General features: G+C 43.3%; 1 protein-coding gene across 24 annotated transcripts in view; it reads left to right on the forward strand.

The window, feature by feature from the left end:
* LOC128931702 (uncharacterized) overlaps nucleotides 1–21,058 on the forward strand; it is a 664,375-nt gene that overhangs the window by 268,165 nt on the left and 375,152 nt on the right. Inside the window, exon 5 of one of the 24 annotated variants that reach the window (XR_013533739.1) lies at nucleotides 838–2,181. The exons of the other annotated variants lie outside the window; for them this stretch is intronic. The gene's annotated coding sequence lies outside the window, so the exon portion shown is untranslated. Of the gene's footprint in view, nucleotides 1–837; nucleotides 2,182–21,058 lie in introns of those variants that run through there. 24 annotated transcript variants of the gene reach the window in all.

Consider the following 21,058-nt stretch of genomic DNA (forward strand, 5'->3'; position numbering starts at 1 on the left):
TGGAGGAGGTACCACCACCTAGCTCTGCTCACAAGCCGGAAGCTATAGTGGTGGAATGGCTACAGGATTCAGGATTTGGAATCAGGATTTCTCCCTGATTCTCTGGAGAAAGCAAAGCAGAAACATACCTTAGCCATGGCGTTGAAATCAGGATCTCAGGGAAGGAATTTCTCCACTTTCTTCTCTAATTATCAGGAGCACTTTTTTCTGTCCTATCAGATATTTACCTACTGGCCAGGGTGGATGTACACATGTGAGGGGAGGGCTGGCGGACTCCAGATGCCGTGGTCCCTCACTCTGCTAAAGAAAAGGCTTTAGGGCCGGGCACAGTGGCTCACACCTGCAATCTCAGCACTTTGGGAGGCCGAGGCAGGTGGATTATGAGGACAAGAGTTTAAGACTAGCCTGGCCAACACAGTAAAACTTCGTCTCTACTACTACTACTACTACTACTAATAAACAATTAGCTGGGCGTGGTGGCACGCACCTGTAGTCCCAGATACTCGAGAGGCTGAGGCAGGAGAATTGCTTGAACCTGAAAGGCGGAGGTTGCAGTGAGCCAAGATTGTGCCACTGCACTTCAGCCTGGGCAACAGAGTGAGACATCTTGGGGTGAGGGGGTGGGGGGGGGTGCAGGGAAGAAAGAAAAGGTTTTAAAATCTGCAAGTTGAGGAACAGCACAGGCTCGGGGTGCGCCCAGAGAGCAGAATCTGGAGTGTTTGCTAGCACAGGTGTGCAGGAGTGGCAACCGAGAAAGGCAAGACTTGGAGGCCCCCACAGCTCTGCTTTCTGTGCCCTGGGGATGATATCATTCATTTCTATCCTTGCACGATGCAGGTGACTGCCCCCAGCAACCCCCAAACCCCTCACCAAAACTGGCATCTCTGAAACGCCACAAATGTTCAGTCAGCCTCCAAAGCGATATTAGCAGAACGTATGGAAATCTCCTGGGGCCAACTCTGCAACTATTTGGCAAATGACAGGTATGTAGAATTGCAAACTATTTTTCATGCAATTTAACTCGGGCTTTTGTATCACTCTCCAGTTCCCCTTCATAGGTTTCCTTGAAGTTCTGCAAGTCCCCTCCTTCATTTGTGGCTGAAAATAATCCCTACGCACTGTCCCATCTCTGTTAGGCTAAGACTGCTCCATTGTCCTGCTCTTAGAGGAATTCTATGAATTATTCTTTTTCTTTCTTGGGTTCATGTCCTTGGAGATCGCCTCTGGCTTCAGAGCATTCCTACACATTTCTCTGTCACTTCATCCTGTGGCTTTGCCAGTTTTCTCGTGTTTTCTGAAATCTGTTCTTTTAAGCAGAGGTAGGTTTCTGCCCAGGCATCATTTTCTTAGTCTTTACATATCATATTCTGACAGCCCTTCCCTTCGTGTCACTCTAGGTTCTTCTTTTCATTTTAGAACAGATGTTTTGATTTTAAAGATGTCCATTTCTGATGGAGTTAGCAATTTATGATTAGTTACTCTGGGTCAAGCAGCGTGCCAGGCACTTTCATTTCTCAGAAATTTACAGGGCACTCCTGCATTGCTGTTCCATTTTTAGACATGAAAATACTGTTACCCAATGAGTTACACGTGTAGTAAGCAGGGGAGAAGTTCTAACACAAAATCTAATTCTCTTTTCTCTGCATCACATGTGTTTCCCTCAGAGCTAGATGGAGACCGCTCTCAGTTTCACATAACATTTAAAAATGTCTCCAGTTCCAGCTGGGTGCGGTGGCTCATGCCTGTAATCCCAGCACTTTGGGAGGCTGAGGCAGGCAAATCACTTGGGGCCAGGAGTTCAAAACCACCCTGAACAACATGGCAAAACACTGTCTCTACTAATAACACAAAAATTAGCCAGTCATGGTGGTGTGTGCCTATAATCCCAGCTACTCAGAAGGCTGAGGTGGGAGGATCACTTGAACCCAGGAGATGGATGTTACAATGAGCTGTGATCAGGCCACTGCACTCCAGCCTGGGTGACAGAGCTAGACTCTGTCTCAAACAAACAAACAAACAAAAACCAAAAAAAAGAACTATCTTCAATTCCCCCACATACTTGGCTTGGAGATGTAACCAATCCAAAGTGATAGATGAAACTTCATTTTCTGTGTGTGTGTTTTATTTAATGCTGGCCAATATTGTGGACAGACATTACCCTCCCCTTTAGCAAACAAATAATTGATTAAAGATCTGGCTCCAGATTTGTTTGCCAATGATATAGAATGAAAATCCATGTATATTCCTCCTCTCTTCATCAATCTATCTCCTGAGGTTGCTCAGGCCTGCTTATCTTTCCTTTTCTAGTTTTGGTGCCACTTTTCTCTTGCTCCTGAAAAGCAGTCATTCAGCATGAGGCACAACATAGGCCAATAGGACAATGCGTACAGATTTGTTATTTGGGTAGCAGGAATGGAGTCACTGAGAGATTATCTCCAACATTAACAGTGCATGACTTAAAAACAAAATATGCAGCAGACGGGGACCACTTCCATGTCCTCTAGGACCAGGAACAGGAAGACATATTAGAGGGGCTGGAAGCCCAAGTCATTAAGTCAAAATGATGAAGACATTGATAATCAGACTGGGACCATTCATAACCGAGAATTTAAAGTAGAGGGAAAACACGTGATTTGGGAAAGGAAAAACAGATTCAAACACCACAAAATTTTATGTCGAATTGGAGGCGCCTTGACCCTGGAATGGTGTTCCTGATGAAGGTTTAAGCTGCATAGCGGCGCCATGCACACCACTGGTGCCTCTTATGTGGAGGTTAATATTGTACAGCACTGCTTTAAGGTATTTTTGTGTCCGTTAGGTCTTCCAGGCTTGAGGATGAACTTCTCAAGGGCTGGATAATATCATACCCAGATGCTCCTTGATGCACAATGTAAGTTTCCAATAAAGCCATCATAACTTGAAAATACTGTAGGTTGAAAATGCATTAAGTGCACCTCATCTAGTAAACATCATAGCTTAGTGTATCCTACCTGAAACATGCTCAGGACACTTACATGAACCTCCAGCTGGGCAGACACCTCTAATGCAAAGCCTATTTTATAAACAAGTCTTGAAAATATCGTGTAATTTATTGAATACTGAAAGTGAAAAACAGAATGGTCGTATGGGTACTTGAAATACGGCTTCTACTCAATGCATGTGGGTTTCACACCGTGGTGATGTCATAAAATCGTTAAGTTGAACCTTGAAAGTCCGGGACTGCCTGTTTATCTTAGTGCCAAGTAGAATGCCTTGAATGGAGCAGATGCCCAGAAATATTAACTGATTGGCAAATTGATTGACATATAATTAAAAATTCAAATGAACATGAGATTTGAATAAATCACAATTTAAGTGTGTTCCTTGGCAGTCGTACTGTAAAGTGGAAGTCCTGGGCCCCTATATTTGTTAGGGCACAGGTTTACCTTTTCTTTAAAGATAAGACATTAAAAAAGAAAGATCTTGAATTATAGTGACGTAAACAGGATTGAAGTTTCCTTTTCTCTTATGTAACAGTGCAGAGGTCAGCAAACTGGGACTGGGTCCAAGGAAGCAGCTACAGCTGCAGCCAGCAGGAAGGAGGAAAAAAGCCAGAACAGTGGGTTTGTGCTGTTTCCCAGAGCTGTGACTCAGAAGCAGTACTTAGCCTTCTGCTCACAGCTGATTGGCTATAAATTGATCAGATGGCCACACCAAGCTGCAAGGGAGCCTGGGAAATGTAGTCTCCAGCTGAAGGGCTGTGCCCAGGTACAATGTGGGAGTTCCATTGTTAGAGATGGGGAGAATGGGCATTACAGAGTCTGCTACACTTCCTAAAGAAAATTTCCCTAAGAGCCTCCCCTTAATCTGAATCAGTTGCAAAATAAATCTTGAATGGAGCCAGCTTTTCTGTTTTACTCTCTGTGGGAGAGTAGTAGTATTTGTCTACTTTGACAAGACAGCTCTCATTGACGATTTCTATGATTTCATTAAAAAGTAGAGTTTTTTATTTTTTGAGACAAACATTTATATTTCATTTATACATGAAAGATATTCCTTCTCCATAAAGCCAACAGGGGCAGAAAAAATATACTCTCTAATAAATTCTTAGATGTCCCAGAAAGGTAGATACCACAGTATAGAGATTAAGACAGCAATCCAGGAGGAGGAAGTAGCCGGAGGAAAATCTAGAACTGTCCAAAGGATCAGACGCGTACAGTTTGGGGTACCACCTCAACCATTTATTAGCTGTGTGATTATGACCACTAAACTGCTCTGAATCTCAGTCTTCTCTTCTGTAAAATATGGATGATAATATCCACCTCATTACAGAATTGCTCCTGAGAATAAAGGTGTCAGAGGTAAGGCACCTTGAGCTGGGTCTAGTTTGTAAAAGTTGCTTAGTGAAGCCAATTTCCTTCCTCCCTTTCTCCTTTCCTCCCTCCTTTCCTTTCTTCCTCCCTCTCTCCCTCCCTTCATCCTTCCCTCCCTTTCTTCCTTCCTTCCTCCCTTTTTCCTCTCTCCCTCCCTCTTCCCTCTCTCTCTCTTTTCCCTCCCTCCCTCCCTCCCTTCCTTCCTTCCTTCCTTCCTTCCTTCCTTCCTTCCTTCCTTCCTTCCTAAAAAAAGAAATTAGCATTTTTCTTGTAAGGTCATTATTCTTGTAATGCCAAAAAAGGGAGTAGCATTGTCCTTGTGATGCTAGTGTCCTCCCTTCTTTCTTCCCTCCCTCTGCACTTACTAAAAAAGGGATTACTGTAGGCCTTGTAAGCAAGTGGAATGAACCTCTGAAGGCATTCCCTGTGGCTCCCCATCAATACTCACAGCCTGGGAACAGTCCTTCAGAAGCACCTAAAGGAAACACAATTTTAGCTCTGATCTAAACACAGGGCAGTAACCAAACCAGCCGGAAGAACTGGGGATAAGGCTCAAGCAACCAACAGCACAGGAGAAATTCCCCTCTCTCTGCACTGAATACATCTTTAAGTGGTGCTAACCCTGCGAACTGGAGAGTCAGGAGCTGAGGGCCAGCAACAGGTGTCTGTGGAGCTGGAGAACATGATACCCCTAGCCCTTTAGAAACTGTGTGAGGAGGCTGAGAATGTTGGGGAGGGGGACCATTGTAAACTCTAAACAGAACCCACCTGATGAAGGTTTGGGAAGTGAGAGAAAACATATGGCTTCTGGAGGAAGCAGGCTTGATTTTCTGGGCTGGCCCATCTATTTGCTTGTGGAGCACGAGCAAAGCCAAGGCTGGAAAGATGAGCCACGCTTGGGCTCCAGGGTGCAGTTGGTGGGCCGGACAGAAAGGCTGGGCTCCCAGTGAGGCTGGAAGGCCTCCTTCAGGGATGCAGGTCCAAGGCTGTTTGGGCTCTCGGGGCCAAGGGAGGAAACCTAGAGGAAGTTAGACACAGTGGGAGATGGTGCATTTTTTCTGTGATGAAGACATTTCCTTCTAGGCAGACACTCTTGTTCATAATGTAGGAGGAGACTCTTGCTTCTAGGCTGGATGTGCTGATTCCATAGGAGGAGGGAGGTGGGGATGCAGCCATTGTGATAAGAAGTTTTTAAGAGCTTACAATCTTATTACAAACTTAAAGCTATTTATCCCTGCTCTGTTTTCCTGGAGGCAGCCTTAGAAAAATAGGCCCTGTCCCTCACTTCCTCTTTCCCTCCCTCCCTCCCTCTCTCTTTCTCTCTCCCTCCCTCCCTCCCTCTCTCTTTCCTCCCTCTCTCTTTCCTCCCTCCCTCCCTTCCTCCCTCCCTCCTTTCCTTCCTCCCTCCCTCCCTTCCTTCCTTCCTTCCTCCCTCCCTCCCTTCCTCCCTCCCTCCTTTCCTTCCTCCCTCCCTCCCTTCCTTCCTTCCTTCCTTCCTTCCTTCCTTCCATCCTCCTTCCCTCCCTCCCTTCCTTCCTCCCTCCCTCCCTTCCTCCCTCCCTCCCTTCCTCCCTCCCTTCCTCCCTTCCTTCCTTCCTCCTTTCCTTCCTCCCTTCCCTCCTTCCTCCCTTCCTCCCTCCCTCCCTCCCTCCCTCCCTCTCTCTTTCCTCCTTCTCTCGTTCCCTCTCTCCCTCCCTCCCTCCCTCCCTCCCTCCTTCCCTTCCTTCCTCCCTCCCTCCCTCCCTCCTTTCCTTCCTCCCTCCCTCCTTTCCTTCCTCCCTCCCTCCCTCCCTTCCTTCCTTCCTTCCTTCCTTCCTTCCATCCTCCTTCCCTCCCTCTCTCTCTCCCTTCCTCCCTTCCTTCCTTCCTTCCTTCCTTCCTCCTTTCCTTCCTCCCTTCCTTCCTTCCTCCCTCCCTCCCTCCCTTCCTTCCTTCCTCCTTTCCTTCCTCCCTTCCTTCCTTCCTCCCTTCCTCCCTCCCTCCCTCCCTCCCTTCCGTCCACACCCTGTCTTCCTTTATTTTCCTAACCTCTGTTCTTCAATGCCTCTGCTTTCCTTCCCTGCTAACAGACATTCATTTAACCCTGATGACTCACCAGATACTGCCTTAGGAGTTGGGGAAAACAAGCAGTGAGGAGAGATTAAAGTTCTAATCGAGGAGACAAACCATTAACATCAATGGCTGCACAAACATCCTTACCTTTGTTCTCTCGGGTCAAGTCTACACCTGGCCTTTTCCCCTAGGCCCGTAACATTCACTTGGTGATCAGTAGGGGTGACTTGTTCTTTCGCAAGGAAGTTTCAGGGAATAGACTGTGGCTGCTGAACAGTTTGCAAATTACCTGTACCCTATAGATGTTGAGGGTATAGAGCTCTACCCAGAATTTGAAGTCTCCTTCCCTGGAGGCATATGAGAGACTGAGATGAGATGAGATGAAATCTCCTGAAATGCAGAGCCAAGCCGTGGGAGAGCCAAAAGATTTCTGCCCCAGAGAACTGGAGTCATTTTGGTTGGTTGTTGGAAAAACATTCTAAGATGGGCACAGCATTGTGCAAGGTCTCAAAACTCAGCCCCCAAATAGTGGTGTTCAGTACTTAATCCTCTTGATTTGTATGATGATGTTTTACCCATTTTTAAGATCAGTCCATACACATTTACGGAAATATAAAGTCATTCTTTGTTTTTTCTTGTGACTTAAGATTCCCCAATATATGTTTTAAATAACCTGGCACTGCTGAGATTTATTTTTGATATCATGAAAGAAGCTTCTGGATTTCAGTTTAGAAGACTGGGATAGGAGCACCATTTCTGACCATTTTTGGGCACGCTTGTTAATTTACAAAATGAGGATAAGAGAAGCCAATTTAGAGAAGTTGTGGAGACTAAATGTGACAAATGGAAAGATGCCTGGTCAACTCTCCAGCGCTGTAGAGATGTTAGATTGCATTATGACTGTGACTGTTATTCCTCAAGTGTCAACTTACTTTTAAATAGCTTTGAATGGCCTGGTATCAACTTGGACATTTTGAAGATCGGTTACTCAGGGTATGAAACTAAAAAATACTTGCGATGGCTGGATTGAGACTATAAAAATCTGTTCCCATGCTCCTTTTGATAAAAAACTTCTCTAAAACATTTGGAATTGTCTTTAGGGATATCTTTTTGGTTCATTTTCTTTCCCAAGACATAAGACTTAGGCAATTGTTTTGATATTAAAGTACAAGGTTTATAACTGGGAAGAAAGATCTCTGCCCAGTGATGGGAAAAATTTTTGGACAACTTTTTGGACAATTTTTGCCCAGGAAATTTTTGGACAACTGTATTCATTTATGACTTCTTTCTCCCTTGATGAGAGGCCAACTTGTAGAAGTATTGTATCTAGATGGCAAGTTTATAACATTGGCTAACATGTTACCAAGATTTGCTTGCTTGGAGGAGCTGCCAAGAGCATTGTTAGGTTATCTACCAGGATGCCAAAAAGAATTCCAAGATGGAACGAGATCCGTGTTGAATACAAAGGGGCCCTTGCTTTGGACAGGTTTTGCTTCTGTCATCCGGAGCAGGTGATATGGAGCAAAATGAGTCTGAAAGTCATGCGTGTGTCTCTGGACAAGAGTGGCCTGGAAAAACAGCTCCTCTCTTCCCTCTGTCAGTTTCTTCCTGTCAAATGGGAAGAGTCCATTGCTAGATTTCTACCTTACGAGGTTGGTCTGTGAAGATGCTGCAAGGCATTTGAATGACTCAAGATGGAGGTTGTTTAAAACTACCTGGTCTTTGTTGAGACACTGCCAGAGGAGTGTCTCAATACAGAGTACTTCTCTGTGGGCTGAAAGAGCTGTGTTTCAAACACTGGAATACATCAAGAATAACTCTTTTGCAGCCCACACCTTCTAGGAAGTAATATGGACTGAAAAACCAATGATCCATATCATGCCAGGTAACAAGCTGTGCTTTGGGAGCCGGATGAGAACCACTATGGTACCATTTAATACTTTATAGAATACTCAGTTGGTTTGCAAAGAGCAGATCATTAAGTAAAATAAAACAAAATTAACTCTATGATCTTACAAACTGGTCTGATCTGATGACAACAGACAATCATAGGAAGAAATTGTTACATGCTATAGGTGTTCGAGTTATTGTAAACATAGGACTGTGGTTTTCATGGGATGCTAAATAAGGAATGATTCTCATTGTAGCGTCTGGACCTCAATCCAGCCCTACTTCCGTCGCATGCCACAGAGTACAGTTTGAACAGTTGGGACCTTTCATACCCACTGACAGACTGCCAGTGAAGAACCGCTGTGTTCTGAATTGCAAAATGGGGGAGAGAGGGAAGAACGCTAGCAACAGGATGGGATGTGAGGTTCGTTCCTGCTTGTGGCACAAGTCCAGTTGGTCAAGCATAGAGGTTGGAGGAATCTGGAGAGAATCTTGTTGGAGGAACCAGAACCTGGTTCCCCAGGCAAGGACCAGGCTAGTCACAATCTGGACATTTACTTTCTGACCTTCCTGGTGAAGCAAAACCACATGCTCCTGGTTCTGAGAAAACCAAACAATAATCTGAGAGTCAGCCCCAGGAGGAGCCAACTGAGAACTGTGCAGAGGCCAGTGAGCCAGTCTGACCTCATTTCTCGCTGCTCTGCTCTCTGCTCTTAGGTGGCCTGCACCGGGTTCTGTTCTTTTCTGCCTCCCATCCTAGTTCAAGGACAAATACCCTCTGGCTCTGAGTGGACACTGCTTATGGCTTGACACGAATCTACCCATTTCTTCTTTTCTTTTTTTTCTGAGACAGGGTCTCGCTCACCTCAGCCTCCCTAGTAGCTGGGACCACAGGTGTGCACCACCCCTCTTGGCTAATTTTTGTATTTTTTTGTAGAGATTTGATCTTGCCATGTTGCCCAGTCTGATCTCAAATGCCTGGATTCGAGTGATCTGCCCACCTCTGGCCTCCCAAAGTGCTGGGGTTATAGGTACGAACCACTGCACCTGGTTCTGTTTTTTGAAAAGCAAAGTACTTGTGATAAAACATAGCTAAGGGGCAGGCAGACTATCAGCCCAAGGCTCTCAAAGCACATTTCCTACTGCCTTTTGCCAATAAATACCGCTCATCTCCACCATCTCCACCCAGAGTACCTATGTAGAAGGTCAAATCTTAAGGGACTTTAGGGTTCATTTTCTAGTCCACCCTCCTCACTTTTAAAGATGAGACCAGGGAAGCCCAAGAGTTAAAGTGGTTTTCTAAGACCACAGCTGGTCAGCGGCCAAGCTGGCAGAAGAACCTCATTTCTCATGTCTTCTATGTGGACGTCCCAGGGTCTGTGTCCATGCGGGTGGTGCTCTGGGCTGTGCAGCGACTCCTGGCCTGCTGCCTTCACAAGGCCATGCCCTTGGGATTACGGCCTTCATCTCCTTTGTCTTTTGGGGGTTATGACTGCTATGGTTTTAATATACCATTAGACCCTTCAACAGTGTGGGAGTTAGGAGCACTGCCTCCCACCCCTATGGAGAGAAAAATCTGCATATAACTTTTTTTTCCCACAAGGTCTTGCTCTGTCACCCAGGCTGGAATGTAGTAGTGTGATCATGGCTCACTGCAACCTTGCCACACCCACCGGGGCTCAGATAATCCTCTTGCCTCTGCCTCCTGAGTAGCTGGGACTACAGGTGTGCACCACCACATTCAGCTAATTAAAAAAATTTCTTTAGTGGAGATAACGTTTCTGCCATGTCTTGTCTCTAACTCCTGAGTTCAAGCGATCCTCTCAGCTCGTTCTCCCAATGTGCTAGGATTACAGGCATGAACCACTGCCCCCAGCCTTTGTGTAACCTTCAATTCCTAACTTAATTACCAACAGTCTACTGTTGACCAGAAGCCTTACCAATAACATAAACAGTTGATTAACATATATTTTGTATGTTATGTGTATTATATACTATATTCCTCCAATAAAATAAACCAGAGCAAAGAAAATGTTGTTAAGAAAATATTAAAGAAGAAAAACTATTCATGAAGTGGAAGTGGATCACCCTAAGGGTCCTTGTCCTCATCATCTTAATGTTGAGTTGGCTGAGGAGGAGGGGTGGTGGTGGTCTCAGTGGTAGCAGAGGCCAAAGGAAATCTGCCTATAAGTGAACCCTCATGGTTCAAAACCATGTTGTTTATGGGTCAATAGTCAGTGTCCCTCTAAAATTCCTATGTTGGAAACTGAACGCTAAGATGATTGTATTAAGATGTGGAACCACTAACCAAACAGACTTCTATGTTTGAAGAAAGACTTGATAATTTCATGTCATATCCAGAAAGATTAGATGCATATTCAGGGCACAGGTGTAAATTGATCTGAGAGTTATCTTTAAAAATAATTTCAAAATGTTTAATTTTACCATGCTTTATCATGGTCATGGGGGGTGGTCAGGCCGTGAGGACTCTGCCCTCAGGAATGGGATTAGTGACCTTATAAAAGGGCTTGAGGGAATGAGTTTGTCTCTTCTTACTCTTGAGCATTTCCTGCTGCTTGAGGACACAGACAGAAGATGTCTTCTTTCTGGAAATAGACACAAGCCCTTATTAGACACGAAATCTGCTGGTATCTTGATTTAAGACTTTTCAGCTTCCAGAACTGTGAAAAATGAATGTCTATTATTTATATATTACCCAGTCTAAAGTCATTTTGTTATAGCAGAAGGAATGGCCCAAGCCTGTCACTTAATATCACAGAGCCTCTGTTTCCTCAAAATAAGAATCCCTCACAAATTTACAAGGCTGGGTTGATGTTCATATGAACTAATCAATGGAAATAAGTGTCATTTGTAATTTTTAAAAATTACCTTCTGCCAGCATAAGATGTGATGATATACATACCCATCACATTATATCATCATTCCACTATTTTTTTCTTTTTTTCTGGTCTGGAGCACCTCAATCCCTAGGTTGGCTTTAATTAATTTCAGGTGTATGACTAAAAGCTTAACGATGCCCTCATTCGTCTCTAGGCACTTAATTGTCCTACAGGGTCTCGGATACCAGTTGTGCTCTGTACTCTCAAGGTCAGCAGGGCATCTGTAAAGAGAGTCTGTCTTTATCACATTAAGAAAATCCCCATTCCAACAAAATAAACTGAAGGATTGATCATTATTGTTGCAAATCAATTCCAGAGAATCTTTAATATGAAGCTCTGCTGATGCATGGAGAATGGTTCCAATTACAAAACTTCAGATGAGCATGTGACTTGCCGAGAACCCAGCTATTGTTTGAAATCAGGAGAAACGTGGTTTTAGCCTAAAACCATGGGAATCTTAGGAATACATAAGGGTAGACAGTGGTCCTTGGCAGGGGTACGGAAAGAGTTTCTAGTGATCTTTGTGACCAAGGAATAAGTGTGATCTTTGACGGGTATTTTAAACCAGTTCACGTAACTGGGTTGATGTTGCTGAAATCTGTCTTTCCTCCAAATCTCTTCCTGGCGATGACGTGGGTGAGTGCAGTGGCTAATTGTCTCTGCAGCTATCTGCTAGGACATCTACAGTCCAAAGCAAGGGAGGAAATAAATAAAAGTTCTTGTTTCAAGAGACTCTTTCAAAGCACAGCTCCAAATGTCTGCTGTTGTCTTTGTTATTTTGCTCAGTGAGGATTTTCTGGGTTTCTGCATGTCTGGCTTGGTGGATAATCTTTCCAATCTGGAGGGATACTTCAGACTGGAAACAACAGCATTTTAGGCATTAGAAAAGCTTGAAGAATTCATTTTTCATACCTGCTGCATGTGTTAATGACCAAAGGTTACACAAAACATGAAGTATTTGGATCTCCTGATACGGAAAGTTAGCAAAAATGCTTCTTGCTATTTTCTACTGCTGTTCCAAGCTCACATCTGTTTGGAACTGAACCGTAGCATGTGTGCTGGGGAACCTGTATGAAATTAACTTTTATAGCTGCCTTTACAAGCAGGATCTTTTATTGTCTACAACTTGGCTGAGATTCAGGAAGTTCCCAAAATGATTTATTGTCATATGTGCCTATTCTATGGCGGTTGATGAAACTGATATATTATTGAACATATGCAGTCATTCTGGCTAGAGACAACAGATCATCTAAGCCTTTTATCCAAAAGGATCGAAGAATTCACATTGTGGAAGGGAAAAAAAAAAGTTGAGTATTTGTTTAAGCAAAATAATTACTTTCAGGGACAAAACATTTGTTACCAATCCTGTAATTCCTTTTTGTTTGCCAACATAGTAAAAACTTATTAGAATGTAGAATGCATTCTTTAAGTGAATATTTAAGATAATATTTCTCTAATAAATGTTTGATTACATTCCTATAATATCTGAGATAGTTAGTTCTGTTTATTAGGCCATGATAATAAGAATCAAAGGCCATACATTTAAATTTCTTTCATGTGACTGAATGCAAACCCTCTCCCCTCACTTCTTCCAGTTAAACAGAGGGGCCCCTTTAATCCCACCAGTCATCCTCCATATGGTTGCAAGAAGAATTTGGTGAAATGGTGAGAAATGAAGTTTCTACTAGGAGAAAACCACAAAAGCATGTCTTTCTGTTGATGAATCAGGGGAATTTCTTTACATAAAAGACAACAACAATAACAATGACAACGTAACAATTGCTTTGAAATACAGAAAAGAGAAAGATTAATTGTAATTCTAGGATATCCATTTATAGCATCGAAAGCATTTAATCCCATGTAAAAATCTGGAGCTTTGGAATTCAGTGTGTCCTGTCTCAGCCAGACAGCTAATTGACACATTCATATTTCAATTGGAAATGGATAGTCAAAGATCTGGGGTTTCAGATGGATTTGGAAGTGAAGCTACGTGACTCCAGATCTTATAAGGCTGTGTTAACCAGTGAGAAGCTTGAGATCCAATTTTCTAGTTACAGTGTCAGCTGAAAGCATCTGATTTATAGTGTCAGTAGAAAACAAAAAATAAATCCCTTGGTATTATGTAAACGTTTTCTACAGGGTCATTTGTAAGGCAAAAGTGGGGGTAGTTACTTCCAAGGGAATTAGATCCAGTTTTTGTTTCTTTTAAACAGTGTAGGCACCCACATTTTTGGAACAGAATTTGGAGCCCGGTTTTGGGTTTCTGCCTAGTCTCCACTAATCCTCTTCATTCCAGAAGCACTTTCTCTTAAAAATGGAAGTAATTCATGTAATTGCTACCTCATTCATTTTCATAAGAAATTTAGATATCAACAGATAGCATTTGCTTTCTACAAATAGAAAAATAGAAACAGAATTTAAGGGATTTAGCATTGATAACAGACTAATATGATCCCCCAAATTCTGGCATTACATTTCTGTCTACAAGCTGAGCTTGGAACCAGGCTGAGTCCTAGTTGAGCAAGTTCCTTGGTTATTTATATTCAGAATTTACTTTCCCTCACCTTAATCTGTTAGGCTGATGGTTTCCCAGGGTTACATGTTAATAAACTTATTCATGAGACAGGTGAGTTAGTTTTGTACAGTGAAATAATTTTTCATATTGGTGGACAAATCTCTTAACTCTGGCTAATAATGTTAGAATGGAATGATCCTGTTCCAAAATGGGTCAGGTGGAAATAGATGTCTCTATACACTCTTCACTTAAGGCTGGAAGCAAATGATTCAAATGTACGTGTTACTGTCAGGCGTGTTGCCTTTGTGTGTAAAGAAGGACAGCACGTTTTCAAAGGGCTTTGAAACAGTTGAATGTGGGTAATGTTAATTTGGTGTAAAACTTTAAGTGGCATATTACTAATGCCAAAGAACAAAGCAAATTGAGGATCTGGTAACTAATTACTAACAGCACTGTCACTATTTTATGTAAGTGTGAACAAGAATCATATGTTTCTGATAGTTCATCCTTGTTGACGTACTTAGTGTTACTGGTGAATGTGTGATAATGAACAGCTAGTTGATTACTGAGTGCTGCGTGGACTCCTCTTGATAGCAATGTTTTGTACCCATGCCCAGAGGCCCTGCGGGCAGTGGACATTCTTTAAACAAATGAAACCACTTAGTAGATGTTGTGATTTAAAAGCACTATCACAGACTTGAATTAAGAGACCCTGTCATAACAATCTGAAGCTAATGACACTGTGATTTGGTGCTGCAGGAAGCTGTGGAGACTACCAAATGGACTAGTGTAGATTTCACATGCAATGTGGCACTGCCTTCCCTGAGCACTCAGGTCCTTTCTGTGGAGATAGAATGAATAGATAATAGTGAGTAGTGTGTGGAGGTGGGTGCGAACTGTATTAATTCAGACATTCCAGGAGGAGATGAGGACTTCGATATTTGTTAAAGATCAAATCAGCAGCTGTGGATACCTGGTTTATTTGTGTGTGTGTGTGTGGACGTGTGTGTATTAAGAACACTTTATTCAAGAATCTGGAATTTACCTAATGCTCATAATAGGACAAAAAATGACTATCTTCAAAACTAGGTGATTATGGATTGAAAAAACCCAGACCAAAGGCTAGAGGTTTGTGTGTTAAAACATAAAAGGAATGGTGAAGACATAAAGACAGAGCAACTCCAAGAATTTAGAATCACAGAACCTTAAAATGTGGGGCTAGAAGGGACTTAAAGGCAATTGTCTAATTTGCTGCTGTCTAGCTGATGAGGCCCAGTGACATGAAGAGCTTGCAGCTGGTTAATGGGAGAATTAGAATCAGCATCAGCCTCCTAACTCCCAGACCAGTGCTCTTTCCAGCACATCAATCCCTTAAGAAAATCCAGCTCCTCATCTCTAAGCCTACCTTTACCAAACAGCATCTGAGTGTGATTTTACCTTTGGGTAGATCACCGTGCAGCTAACTGGTCTTGTGCGAGACATGTCTCATTCCTCATTGCAAATTATTAAATTTACTCTCTGGGATGAATCATTTCATGTGGCTCTGGGAAGCTTGAACCACTTCCTAGGACCACTGGACTGGGAATTGAAAAATTTGAGCTCAGGCCGTATTTCTGCCAAGTCACTTAACCTTGCAGGTCTGTTCTCTTTATGTTCTCTTTATGAAGTTAGAAGAATGATTGGATGATCTCTCAGGGCCCTCTTAGCTCCAAATTGTTAAGATTCTATTTAAACACATTTGAAGGGAAGACAATGGGGGACAGAATGGTGACTGTCTTTTTATATGCAAATATACATTGTAAGTTCCAAAAGGGAGTGTGGATATGAACTGCTAGTGGAGGAAATGGACCCAGGTGGCTTGACAGCACCAGTGAGAAGAGCTGGGGAAGATCTAAGAGGTCTTTGAACAAAATTATGTTTAGATAAACGGAATGACAAATGAACCTGGTCAACAGAGAAATCTTGGTTAAACTCACTGAGAGTCCATTGGCTAAGAACATGGTAGAGACTAGATTGTTGAATGTCTCCAAGTCTGGTCTAATAATGGGATAGGAAAGGAAAATTATTCTATGATCACTTAGACTTTTGTTGTTGTTGTTGAGACGGGGTTCTGCTCTGTCACCCAGGCTGGAGTGCAGCGGCACCATCTCAGCTCACTGTAACCTCTGTCTTCCGGGCTCCAGTGATCCTTTTACCTGAGCTTCCTAAGTAGCTGGGACCACAGGCATACACCACCAAGCCTGGATAACTTTTTTTGTAGTTTTGGTAGGTACAGGGTTTCCTCATGTTGCCCAGGCTGGTCTCGAACTCTTGAGCTCAGGCAGTCTGCCCACCTCGGCCCCACAAAGTGCTGGGATTACAGGCATGAGCCATAGCCCCTGACCAATGTCGGTTTTTATAACATTGGGTAAAACAGAGTTAAATTGGCTTCTTTAAGCAGACCTTCTCAGAGCCTTTCATATGGTAACATGCTTTGGGAATCTCCAAGGTACAGAATTTCCCAGATCCATCTGGCCATGGAACACATTGTTTTGTGGTACATTCCATGAGAAATGTGGTCCTAGAACTGACCTGGAGATGGGAGAAGAGAGTTCAGGTGACACTTGAGAACTTGTGCGGGGATGTGGATCAAAGCTGAAAGGTAAAAACTAAGCCCTTCTAACAGGCTTCCTCCTCCAAACACCAAAGTAGGTTTTGAGCATAGCTGAGCCTGGGACAGGAAACTGTAAGGTAGTGAAGAATCTCTGGGAGAGACAGTGACCTTGAAGTGAAGGCTTACAATGAAGTACGTGCCTTTTAAAAGGAGGGAGTGGATGGACTACTCCTTGACTGTCTCATGCTTTCAGTGATTCCAAATGAGTTGTGTTGCTTACATGGTTTTGTTTTATCCCGGGCTATAAATGGTATCCACAGCAGAACATCCTCACACTGGCTTATTTTTCTATGCATTTATTTATTTATTTCTGAGATGGAGTTTCACTCTTGTTGCCAGGCTGTAGTGTAATGGCATGATCTCAGCTCACCGCAACCTCCACCTCCCTGGTTCAAGTGATTCTCCTGCCTCAGCCTCCCAAGTAGCTGGGATTACAGACATGTGCCACCACATCTGGCTAATTTTGTATTTTTAATGGAGATGGGATTTCTCCATGTTGGTCAGGCTGTTCTTTAACTTCTGACCTCAGGTGATAAACCCACCTTGGTTTCCCGAAGTGCTGGGATTACAGATGTGAACCACCACGCCTGGCCTATTTATTTATTTTTGCAAAGATTACTTTTGCAGTGCATCATGTGAGTAAAGGGGGCAGGCTAGAGCTGAGAACTGGGTTTTGGGTGAAGATGTGCAATGTCTGTGCTGGTAGGGACCTGGAGTTCTAACCTGAGGTCCCTGGATGTGCATCAGAGGATCAGTGGATTCATGTGCGTGGTTTTGTGAGGATGTGCCCATCTGCTGTTTCTAGGGGAATAGTGTAAATGGCTTTCAGCAAATCCTCAAATGGGCTTCTAGTCCCCAGAGCAGTCAGCAGTGCCTTGCCGAGCCTTATTTTACAGGGAAAGAAACTGAGGCTTAGAGAGATAAAGCAGTTTGTCCAATGGCAGCGTGATGGCTTTGATCTTTGGTTGCTAGCAGGGGAGTTCCCCTGAGAGCTGGTAAGCAGTAGGTACAATAAAGAATCTGCTGAATGAGCTTTGACCGTGGTTTTGAGGTTGTCCTCACCCCTGGACTGGAGTAGGCTTTAAGATACACATTGTACTCCCCATTTTATAACTAGAACGCAGACAATAAAATCATTCAGTCACTGAAACTTGAACATTTGCACCAAAAGCCCTAAGTCTTGACTCTCCCAAGAAATTGCTCACAATTAAAGTGTTATACATTCCACAAACAACATGCAAACAAATCTAGAAATAAATTTGGGTTTTAAACATGCAATAGTCATGAAACGTTTTTTCTGTGTTCAGGATCACAGTGTAGTTTGCCTTGGACATCACAAAGATTTTGAAATAAAAAGGGTTTTCATTTTACCTTTTAGGAACAGGATATAATTTATCTGCATGAATGCATTTTAATTAGCACTCCCATTGACTACTTAAACATGCAAAGATATAAAACAAGCCAAGCACATGGGAAGACACACAGCCAAGGTGTTTGCTACTGTGCTGTTATTGAGCACAGCCTTGGGATGAAGCCGGTACCAGACTCAAGTTTTAATAGTGTGAACTGGTTCAAAATAAAGCCATTTGTATGCATAATATTTTACATAAGGGTTAAGCTGCCTTAGCAATTGTTGATAATGATGGATCTTTGCACAGCTCTGAGGATCTTCAAACATTCTTTGGGAACAAATCAGGCATTTCTGCAATTAAAAAACCAGTGTGTAAAGAGTTTTACAGAGACCATTTTAACACGAGTCTTAGGTGGTTAGGTGATGGCTCTGGGAACCCTAAAACTACATCAGTTGCACCTGTGTGGAGTTGGGGTGGGGAGGGCAGGGGAAACGATGCAAACCACAAGAGTGGACTTAGTTTTGGAGGGAGGTGTTAGCTGCCTTTACAGCACGGCACAAGGTGATAGCTCAGCACGGTGTCTTCTGTCGTTCTGGGAACCTCTACTCTTCAAAAATCTGAACTAGGTGGTTAAGAAATACTTAAAGGCAAAGTAAAGAGAAGTGGCCCTTCCCAACCTTGGAAGCCCTAGCTTGTAACACCTTTCCAAACGAGACCTCTGCGGGTGCAGGAGATGGAGTTCTGGCTGATTCCTTCAGCTTTTTCAGTTGCGGCCATAGGGCATCAGATGAGCTGTAGCTCAGGTTGCTGGTCAGAGGGCTGTGATTGTCTGTTAGTAATTAGCTCTGAAAATTAAGTAGATACTTGTTTTAAATAATGTGCTCTGTGGGTCGGGCATGCCATAGCACGCCTGTAACCCCAGCATTTTGGTAGCCCAAGGTGGGAGGATTGCCTGAGCCCAGGAGTTTGAGACCAGCCTGGGCAATGTAGTGAGACCCTGTCTCTACAAAAAATTAAAAAAAAAATTAGGCAGGTGTGGTGGCACATGCTTTTAATGTAGGAGGCTGAAGTGGGAGGATTGTTTTGGCATGGGAGGTTGAGCTGCAGTGAGCTCTGATAGTGCCACTGCACCCCAGCTTGGGTGGCAGAGTGAAACTGTATATATTTTTTTAAAAGGCTATGAATATTTTATTTTAAATCTGCATTAAGATTAAATAATTATTATATGACTTTCTCAACTACAGCTAGTTAACTAAACTAGGAGTCATTGGAATAAAATGCATGAACCTTCCCTTTAAGTCATACCATGATCAAAAATCTCTGGAGGAGGAAAAAAAAAAAAGCACAAGGGCTGGGTGCGGTGGCTCACGCCTATAATCCCAGCACTTTGGGAGGCCGAGGCGGGTGGATCACAAGGTCAAGAGATCGAGACCATCCTGGTCAACAAGGTGAAATCCCGTCTCTACTTAAAATACAAAAATTAGCTGGGTATGGTGGTGCGCGTGCCTGTAGTCCCAGCTACTCGGGAGGCTGAGGCAGGAGAATTGCTTGAACCCAGGAGGCAGAGGTTGCGGTGAGCCGAGATTGTGCCATTGCACTCCAGTCTCGGTAACAACAGCGAAACTGTCTCAAAAAAAAAAAAAAAAAAAAAAAAATCTCTGGAGGGAAAAAAATCACATACTTACGTAGCTCTAAAAACAATGGAAGCAAACTTAGGACTAGTTACACAACTTGTTTAACAGCTGTGGTGTAATTGTGACACTTCGTTGAACAAAACTGTTCAATGGGCAGAATGATTATTGTTATTTTTTGGTGGCATTCAGAATCATGCTTCTTGCAAAGCAGGACTTCTTTTTATTTTGTAATAATACATCATGAGGCAGTCTATCCAAAAACTATCTTGTAATGATTAGATTGCTCTAAACAACAAATATCAGTTCATAGTATGAGTCACCCATAGCTTTCAGGGCCCTAGATATGACAAATAGTCAGAGAAACTTGGCCTTTGAATTAATCTCTAAACAATGCACCCTCAACTCAATAACTGACACGGATGATGGCAAGGGCCCCCACTGATGACTTACTTGGCTTCCTCCATCAAATTTCTCATAAAAAAGAGGGAGGGTTGGACAACAAAACAAGGGTGGCAAGCCGAAATCTTTGTCCATTCTGGGCTCTTCACCACTGAGCAGACAAATGAGAGTGAAAGCACAGACTTCCTGCTCTTTCTCTTGCAACCCATTAAGCCTTCTCTCCGGCAAACAGGCCTGCGGTTGCTTTTGTTGAGTTTTGTTTAGTTCTCCTCCCTTCCCCCATTTGTTTAAAGCATTGAAAGTCCTACAACTGCTGTGGCCATCATTCTCCCAGACTACAACCTGCACAATGGCAGGGTTACAATGGGAGAGGGAGGCTGGTGGTGATTCCTTTGTGTTTCAGAGAGTTTCAACGAATTCGTCAGGCCGCAGCAGCCATCCCCGTGTAGGTACTGGGGGCCAACGGGGAGCAGCAGGCTCTTCCAGGTTGATCTGTGGGAACACGGGTTTGCCTTTTAATGTGTCATGAAGCATGGGTAAAAGCTCTCGCTGAGTCTTCGCTTGTTGCCACAGTTATGACTTAAGCCCTGAAAATTGTGCAAAGAGCTTGGAGATGGTGTTAAGTAATACCAGCATGTAACTTGCAAGGACATCTAGGGATTTGTGGAGGCTCTGTGCCCGCCTCTACCTCCCCTGCTGCTGTTGCAACTCCACACCGTAGTTGGCAGTACTTCTCAGGCTTGGGTGGAAAGAGAAGGCACGTGGTTGTGAAAACCAGGTAAGATGCATCTGTGAGGCCACTAATAGCAAGGGCATCAGTTAAAACATCTTCAGAGCTTTTATTTCCCATCCACCATATTTTCCTAAGACTTGGGTTTTGTCACCAAGCATTTGTGTGATCTTACAGAAATCACTTACATTCTCTGGGTTTCAGTATCTTCATCAGTAAAATTAGAGTAGTTTGTTCGATGGTTCTCAAAGTGGGGTCCCTGGAACAGCCTTCTCGGGGGAACTTGCTAGAAATGCAAATTTTTAAACCCCAACAGAGAGCTACTGTATGGGCCACACTGGGTGAGGTTTAGCCATCTGTGTAGTTTTAACGAGCCCTTTAGGGAATGCTGGTGCAGGCTTAAGTTTGAGACCCTCTGAAATAGATGATCTTGTGTATTCTTTCTAGCACTGACATTTTTTTTTTTTTTAATTGTTATTATTATCGAGATGGAGTTTTCCTCTTGTTGCCCAGGCTGGAGTGCAATGGTGCCGTCTTGGCTCACCACAACCTCTGCCTCCTGGGTTCAAGCAATTCCCCTG

The sequence above is a fragment of the Callithrix jacchus genome, chromosome 4 (genome assembly GCF_049354715.1).
Source record: "Callithrix jacchus isolate 240 chromosome 4, calJac240_pri, whole genome shotgun sequence".
NCBI classification, from domain to species: domain Eukaryota; kingdom Metazoa; phylum Chordata; class Mammalia; order Primates; family Cebidae; genus Callithrix; species Callithrix jacchus.